Source organism: Callionymus lyra, chromosome 19, assembly GCF_982586985.1.
Source record: "Callionymus lyra chromosome 19, fCalLyr1.hap1.1, whole genome shotgun sequence".
In the NCBI taxonomy this organism is placed as follows: Eukaryota; Metazoa; Chordata; class Actinopteri; order Syngnathiformes; family Callionymidae; genus Callionymus; species Callionymus lyra.
The window spans coordinates 21,734,002-21,742,457 of record NC_141836.1 but is presented as its reverse complement, the minus strand read 5'-3'; positions in this window follow the sequence as shown (position 1 = coordinate 21,742,457).

Sequence of the window (8,456 nt, the reverse complement as noted above, 5' to 3'; positions counted from 1 at the left end):
TAAAATAAAACCGGGCCAAGCGTTATGTTCCCCCACCAGGTGGCGGGCTTGGGGGGTCTGTATTGTGGGTAGAAAAGTCAGAAAAGTGACCTAAATAGAACCAGGCCAGGCGGCATGTTCCCCCACCAGGCGGCGGCATTTGGGGCTTGGTTTGTGGGTAAGAAAGTCAAAAAAGTGACCTAAAATAGAACCGGGCCAGGCGGCATGTTCCCCCACCAGGTGGCGGGCTTGGGGGGCCTGTATTGTGGGAAGAAAGTCAGAAAAGTGACCTAAAATAGAACCGGGACCAGGCGGCATGTTCCCCCACCAGGCGGCGGCATTTGGGGACCTGTATTGTGGGTAGAAAACTCATAAAAGTGACCTAAAATAGAACCAGGGCAGGCGGCATGTCCCCCCACCAGGCGGCGGCATTTGGGGGCCTGTATTGTGGGTAGAAAAGTCAGAAAAGTGACCTAAAATAGAACCGGGCCAGGCGGCATGTTCCCCCACCAGGTGGCGGCATTTGGGGGCTTGGTTTGTGGGTAAGAAAGTCAGAAAAGTGACCTCAAATAGAACCGGGCCAGGCGGCATGTTCCCCCACCAGGTGGCGGGCTTGGGGGGCTTGGTTTGTTGGTAGAAAACTCACAAAAGTGACCTAAAATAGAACTGGGCCAAGCGGCATGTTCCCCCACCAGGTGGCAGCCTTGGGGGGCCTGTATTGTGGGTACAAAACTCACAAAAGTGACCTTAAAAAGAACTGGGCCAGGCGGCATGTTCCCCCACCAGGTGGCGGGCTTGGGGGGATTGGTTTGTGGGTAAGAAAGTCAGAAAAGTGACCTAAAATAGAACCGGGACCAGGCGGCATGTTCCCCCACCAGGCGGCGGCATTTGGGGGGCTTGGTTTGTGGGTAGAAAACTCACAAAAGTGACCTTAAAAAGAACTGGGCCAGGCGGCATGTTCCCCCACCAGGCAGCGGCCTTGGGGGGCCTGTATTGTTCGTAGAAAACTCACAAAAGTGACCTAAAATAGAACCGGGCCAGGCGGCAGGTTCCCCCACCAGGTGGCGGGCTTGGGGGGCCTGTATTGTGGGAAGAAAGTCAGAAAAGTGACCTAAAATAGAACCGGGACCAGGCGGCATGTTCCCCCACCAGGCGGCGGCATTTGGGGACCTGTATTGTGGGTAGAAAACTCATAAAAGTGACCTAAAATAGAACCAGGGCAGGCGGCATGTTCCCCCACCAGGTGGCGGGCTTGGGGGGCCTGTATTGTGGGTAAGAAAGTCAGAAAAGTGACCTAAAATAGAACCGGGACCAGGCGGCATGTTCCCCCACCAGGCGGCGGCATTTGGAGGCTTGGTTTGTGGGTAGAAAAGTCAGAAAAGTGACCTAAAATAGAACCGGGACAAGGCGGCATGTTCCCCCACCAGGCGGCGGCATTTGGGGGCTTGGTTTGTGGGTAGAAAAGTCCGAAAAGTGACCTAAAATAGAACCGGGACCAGGCGGCATGTTCCCCACCAGGCGGCGGCATTTGGGGGCTTGGTTTGTGGGTAAGAAAGTCAGAAAAGTGACCTAAAATAGACTTGGGCCAGGCGGCATGTTCCCCCACCAGGTGGCGGCATTTGGGGGCTTGGTTTGTGGGTAGAAAACTCATAAAAGTGACCTAAAATAGAACCGTGGCAGGCGGTATGTTCCCCCACCAGGTGGCGGGCTTGGGGGGCTTGGTTTGTGGGTAAGAAAGTCAGAAAAGTGACCTAAAATAGAACCGGGACCAGGCGGCATGTTCCCCCACCAGGCGGCGGCATTTGGGGGCCTGTATTGTGGGTAGAAAAGTCAGAAAAGTGACCTAAAATAGAACCGGGCCAGGCGGCATGTTCCCCCACCAGGTGGCGGCATTTGGGGGCTTGGTTTGTGGATAAGAAAGTCAGAAAAGTGACCTCAAATAGAACCGGGCCAGGCGGCATGTTCCCCCACCAGGTGGCGGGCTTGGGGGGCTTGGTTTGTTGGTAGAAAACTCACAAAAGTGACCTAAAATAGAACTGGGCCAAGCGGTATGTTCCCCCACCAGGTGGCAGCCTTGGGGGGCCTGTATTGTGGGTAGAAAACTCACAAAAGTGACCTTAAAAAGAACTGGGCCAGGCGGCATGTTCCCCCACCAGGTGGCGGGCTTGGGGGGATTGGTTTGTGGGTAAGAAAGTCAGAAAAGTGACCTAAAATAGAACCGGGACCAGGCGGCATGTTCCCCCACCAGGCGGCGGCATTTGGGGGGCTTGGTTTGTGGGTAGAAAACTCACAAAAGTGACCTTAAGAAGAACTGGGCCAGGCGGCATGTTCCCCCACCAGGCAGCGGCCTTGGGGGGCCTGTATTGTTTGTAGAAAACTCACAAAAGTGACCTAAAATAGAACCGGGCCAGGCGGCATGTTCCCCCACCAGGTGGCGGGCTTGGGGGGCCTGTATTGTGGGAAGAAAGTCAGAAAAGTGACCTAAAATAGAACCGGGACCAGGCGGCATGTTCCCCCACCAGGCGGCGGCATTTGGGGACCTGTATTGTGGGTAGAAAACTCATAAAAGTGACCTAAAATAGAACCAGGGCCGGCGGCATGTTCCCCCACCAGGTGGCGGGCTTGGGGGGCCTGTATTGTGGGTAAGAAAGTCAGAAAAGTGACCTAAAATAGAACCGGGACCAGGCGGCATGTTCCCCCACCAGGCGGCGGCATTTGGAGGCTTGGTTTGTGGGTAGAAAAGTCAGAAAAGTGACCTAAAATAGAACCGGGACAAGGCGGCATGTTCCCCCACCAGGCGGCGGCATTTGGGGGCTTGGTTTGTGGGTAGAAAAGTCCGAAAAGTGACCTAAAATAGAACCGGGACCAGGCGGCATGTTCCCCACCAGGCGGCGGCATTTGGGGGCTTGGTTTGTGGGTAAGAAAGTCAGAAAAGTGACCTAAAATAGACTTGGGCCAGGCGGCATGTTCCCCCACCAGGTGGCGGCATTTGGGGGCTTGGTTTGTGGGTAGAAAACTCACAAAAGTGACCTTAAAAAGAACTGGGCCAGGCGGCATGTTCCCCCACCAGGTGGCGGGCTTGGGGGGATTGGTTTGTGGGTAAGAAAGTCAGAAAAGTGACCTAAAATAGAACCGGGACCAGGCGGCATGTTCCCCCACCAGGCGGCGGCATTTGGGGGGCTTGGTTTGTGGGTAGAAAACTCACAAAAGTGACCTTAAGAAGAACTGGGCCAGGCGGCATGTTCCCCCACCAGGCAGCGGCCTTGGGGGGCCTGTATTGTTTGTAGAAAACTCACAAAAGTGACCTAAAATAGAACCGGGCCAGGCGGCATGTTCCCCCACCAGGTGGCGGGCTTGGGGGGCCTGTATTGTGGGAAGAAAGTCAGAAAAGTGACCTAAAATAGAACCGGGACCAGGCGGCATGTTCCCCCACCAGGCGGCGGCATTTGGGGACCTGTATTGTGGGTAGAAAACTCATAAAAGTGACCTAAAATAGAACCAGGGCCGGCGGCATGTTCCCCCACCAGGTGGCGGGCTTGGGGGGCCTGTATTGTGGGTAAGAAAGTCAGAAAAGTGACCTAAAATAGAACCGGGACCAGGCGGCATGTTCCCCCACCAGGCGGCGGCATTTGGAGGCTTGGTTTGTGGGTAGAAAAGTCAGAAAAGTGACCTAAAATAGAACCGGGACAAGGCGGCATGTTCCCCCACCAGGCGGCGGCATTTGGGGGCTTGGTTTGTGGGTAGAAAAGTCCGAAAAGTGACCTAAAATAGAACCGGGACCAGGCGGCATGTTCCCCACCAGGCGGCGGCATTTGGGGGCTTGGTTTGTGGGTAAGAAAGTCAGAAAAGTGACCTAAAATAGACTTGGGCCAGGCGGCATGTTCCCCCACCAGGTGGCGGCATTTGGGGGCTTGGTTTGTGGGTAGAAAACTCATAAAAGTGACCTAAAATAGAACCGTGGCAGGCGGTATGTTCCCCCACCAGGTGGCGGGCTTGGGGGGCTTGGTTTGTGGGTAAGAAAGTCAGAAAAGTGACCTAAAATAGAACCGGGACCAGGCGGCATGTTCCCCCACCAGGCGGCGGCATTTGGGGGCCTGTATTGTGGGTAGAAAAGTCAGAAAAGTGACCTAAAATAGAACCGGGCCAGGCGGCATGTTCCCCCACCAGGTGGCGGCATTTGGGGGCTTGGTTTGTGGGTAAGAAAGTCAGAAAAGTGACCTCAAATAGAACCGGGCCAGGCGGCATGTTCCCCCACCAGGTGGCGGGCTTGGGGGGCTTGGTTTGTTGGTAGAAAACTCACAAAAGTGACCTAAAATAGAACTGGGCCAAGCGGCATGTTCCCCCACCAGGTGGCAGCCTTGGGGGGCCTGTATTGTGGGTAGAAAACTCACAAAAGTGACCTTAAAAAGAACTGGGCCAGGCGGCATGTTCCCCCACCAGGTGGCGGGCTTTCGGGGATTGGTTTGTGGGTAAGAAAGTCAGAAAAGTGACCTAAAATAGAACCGGGACCAGGCGGCATTTTCCCCCACCAGGCGGCGGCATTTGGGGGGCTTGGTTTGTGGGTAGAAAACTCACAAAAGTGACCTTAAAAAGAACTGGGCCAGGCGGCATGTTCCCCCACCAGGCAGCGGCCTTGGGGGGCCTGTATTGTTCGTAGAAAACTCACAAAAGTGACCTAAAATAGAACTGGGCCAGGCGGCATGTTCCCCCACCAGGCGGCCGTCTTGGGGGGCCTGTATTGTGGGTAGAAAACTCGCAAAAGTGACCTAATATAGAACCGGCCCAGGCGGCATGTTCCCCCGGCAGGCAGCGGCCTTAGGGGTCCTGTATTGTGGGTAGAAAACTCACAAAAGTGACCTAAAATAGAACCCAGGACCTTGGCTTGGGGGGCTTGATTTGTGGGTATAAAAAATGAAGAAAGTGACCTAAAATAGAACCAAGCCAGGCGGCATGTTCCCCCACCAGGCGGCGGCATTTGGGGGCCTGTATTGTGGGTAGAAAACTCACAAAAGTGAACTAAAATAGAACTGGGCCAGGCGGCATGTTCCCCCACCAGGCGGCTGCATCTGTGGGCCTTTATTGTGGGTAGAAAACTCGCAAAAGTGACCTAAAATAGAACCAAGCCAGGCAGCATGTTCCCCCACCAGGCGGCGGGCATGGGGGGCCTGCATTGTGGGTAGAAAATTCACAAACGTGACCTAAAATAGAACCGGGCCAGGCCGCATGTTCCCCCACCAGGGGGCGGGCTTGGGGGGCCTGTATTGTGGGTAGAAAAGTCAGAAAAGTGACCTAAAATAGAACTGGGCCAGGCGGCATGTTCCCCCACCAGGTGGCGGGCTTGGGGGGCCTGTATTGTGGGTAGAAAATTCACAAACGTGACCTAAAATCGAACTGGGCCAGGCGGCATGTTCCCCCACCAGGCGGCTGCATCTGTGGGCCTTTATTGTGGGTAGAAAACTCGCAAAAGTGACCTAAAATAGAACCAAGCCAGGCAGCATGTTCCCCCACCAGGTGGCGGCATTTGGGGGCTTGGTTTGTGGGTAGAAAAGTCAGAAAAGTGACCTAAAATAGAACCGGGCCAGGCGGCATGTTCCCCCACCAGGTGGCGGGCTTGGGGGGCTTGGTTTGTGGGTAGAAAACTCACGAAACTGACCTAAAATAGAACCGAGACCCGCGGACCTGTTTGAGTGCAGGCGGAGGGCTTGGGGGGTTGTATTTGTGGGTAGAAAAATGAAGAAAGTGACCTAAAATAGAACCAGGCCAGCCGGCATGTTCCCCCACCAGGTTGCGGCCTTGAGGGGGCCTGTATTGTGGGTATAAAACTCACAAAAGTGACCTAAAATAGAACCAAGCCAGGCGGTATGTTCCCCAACCAGGCGGCGGGCTTGGGGGGCCTGTATTGTGGGTAGAAAACTCATGAAAGTGACCTAAAATAAAACTGGGACCCGCGGACCTGTTTGAGGGCAGGCAGCGGGCTTGGGGGGCTTGAATTGTGGGTAGAAAAATGAAGAAAGTGACCTTAAATAGAACCAGGCCAGGCAGCATGTTCCGCCACCAGGTTGCGGCCTTGGGCGGCATGTATTGTGGGTAGAAAATTATTTTAACGTAGTAATTGATCCAATATTTACCTGAGTTTTTCAACTGTGCTAGGTACAGACTAAGATTAATGCTCGTCTATGTGATAGTGAGATAGATGTATCCAAAACATGCGACAGATTACAGGTTATTATTCGAGCATTTTTTCTGTTACATTCTCCAGTCGGATTAAAGTGGAGATGAACAAAAAGGTGCAGCAGTTGGACTGATATATTTTACTTATAATTTAGTTGTAAACTAGATCTGTGCTGTACTCTTCTTATCTCTAATGTAACGTAAAAATACAACAGAGGGCGCCAAATGACAATTATTAGACGAAAACAAACCGTGTTTAAGTCAAAGCAATAATAGGTAACATGTTGTCATTACCAACCGTCATGATTTTAGCTGTTATTCTTATGATTATTTTCATTACATAGCTTTGTCTTGACAACCTTGCCCGTAGAGTAAGTGCTTTTTACCTGACACACAAAACGGCATTAGTTGTGTACGTTTTTGCATAAGTTGTGGGTCGGAGAAAGTGTTTTCAAAATTCTACTAAAAATTATAGTTTTTTCCTCAAGAGTGTGAACTTAAAATATGATGCTGTGTTTTGATGAAAATGTTTTCCTGCCCTTAATACACTCTGACACAAGTGATGCTTGTGCACACAACAGTCACACCTTCAAGGGTCCCTAAACCAAACCCCTATTTTACGGTAAAAAAAAAAAAGAAAAATTGACCATTTTTAAAAAACAGGGAAGGAAATGCAAACCCAGAAACACAGAAAAACACCTCAGCAAGTTTTATGTAATTATTGCTTCATTGATAACAAATTGGGGCACGATGCCAAACCAGATCAAAATCATCTTTCTACTTGCAGGTGAAGGCATCTCAGCATTCAGAAGGATTGACCAGTCTTTTTTGTTACATCTTAACCACAAGCTAATCAAATCAACTTAAATACATTTTGTTCTCTGTCACTAAATCGTTATCAATGTCTTCTTCCACTTATCTGGGGTTGGGACTCAGGTTGGTGCAGCAACTTCAACAACGATGTCCAGATTTTCCTCTTCCAGTGCCACATGATCTGCAAAAAAGCATTGACCCGATCCTTACACCACCAAAGGACCATCTTAACACCTTGGCTGAGTCTAGCAATGTTGTTAAGAAAGGTTCTGAACAGAAATGGTTACAATGGGCCTAGTTTAACCCTTAGTCCAACAATGGAAAACTTACTGGAAATGCAGCCACCAATACAATCAAAGCTCTGACACTGCTTGTACAGTGAACAGACAGCCCCAATTAGGGTAACCCTATGCTCCCAGAGCATACCCATGATCAACAATGTCCAAAGATGAGTTTACCAGTGCGCCATGGCTTCTATGCAGAGTGTAGACAATGGACTGTTTACCCATTATTGAGACAGCAAATGGTGGTCCAGAACCTCTTCAACGCTGTGTGGCTGTCATTCTCCATAGCCTCATCAATGTTCTCTAACAACCATGTTTTTGCGTCAGCTAAGGCCACAGTCTGCTTGGCCAGTACCTATGCATGATAATCTGGTAGCAAGATAGCTTTTTGGGTAGGATCGAAGCTCTAGCAGGTCCCACCATACCATTGTACAGGGGTTTAGTAATTATTTTCAGGAAGGTTTAAATACATATTCCATATACTTTTTTGGAGGCTTGACACTTAATGTATCATATGTATCCCTAATTGACATCCAACTGACAAACTTTAAAAACAAAAACAAATGTATTAAAATATTGAACCAGCAGCGCTTTTCAAATCTGGACATATGTAGTTTGAGAAAAGCGATGAAAAGTGGTGAGAAAGCAGAGCGAACCTAGCTTGTGTTTGTTGTGGAAACACTAGAGCGCCCATTCCATACAGGGAAGAGAGATGATGGGAATTAGGTAGAAGAGGGTCTTCATCTCTGAGAGTTGACAAGCTTTTGTGGTGCCTGTATTTCACCCTAACAGTTAAAGTGTCAGAGAGACATTTTTAGATTAGTTCAGCATCTTAACGTCCAAGGCATTTGAAGGCAACAAGAGCGGCTTGATAATGACTTTTGGAGGGTTACTGGAAAACTGTTTAATTATTATTAAGTACAGAAGGGACAGGAGCATGAGAATTATCAGAGGACTTCATTGTTAAGCTCTTGGATCATTAATTATTAATTTAGCATTTGCTGCTGTGACTTCTCACAATAGTGTGGTAAACTGCTGAATCTCCAGAAGATGAGGATTTCAGGGGAAAAATGGACATACTACAGGATTTTTGTATATCAAATGGACATTTGCACTGGATAGGGTGTGTGTTATATATATATATATATATACATATATATATATATATGTGTGTGTGTGTGTGTGTCACATGGGGAATGTGACCCAAAC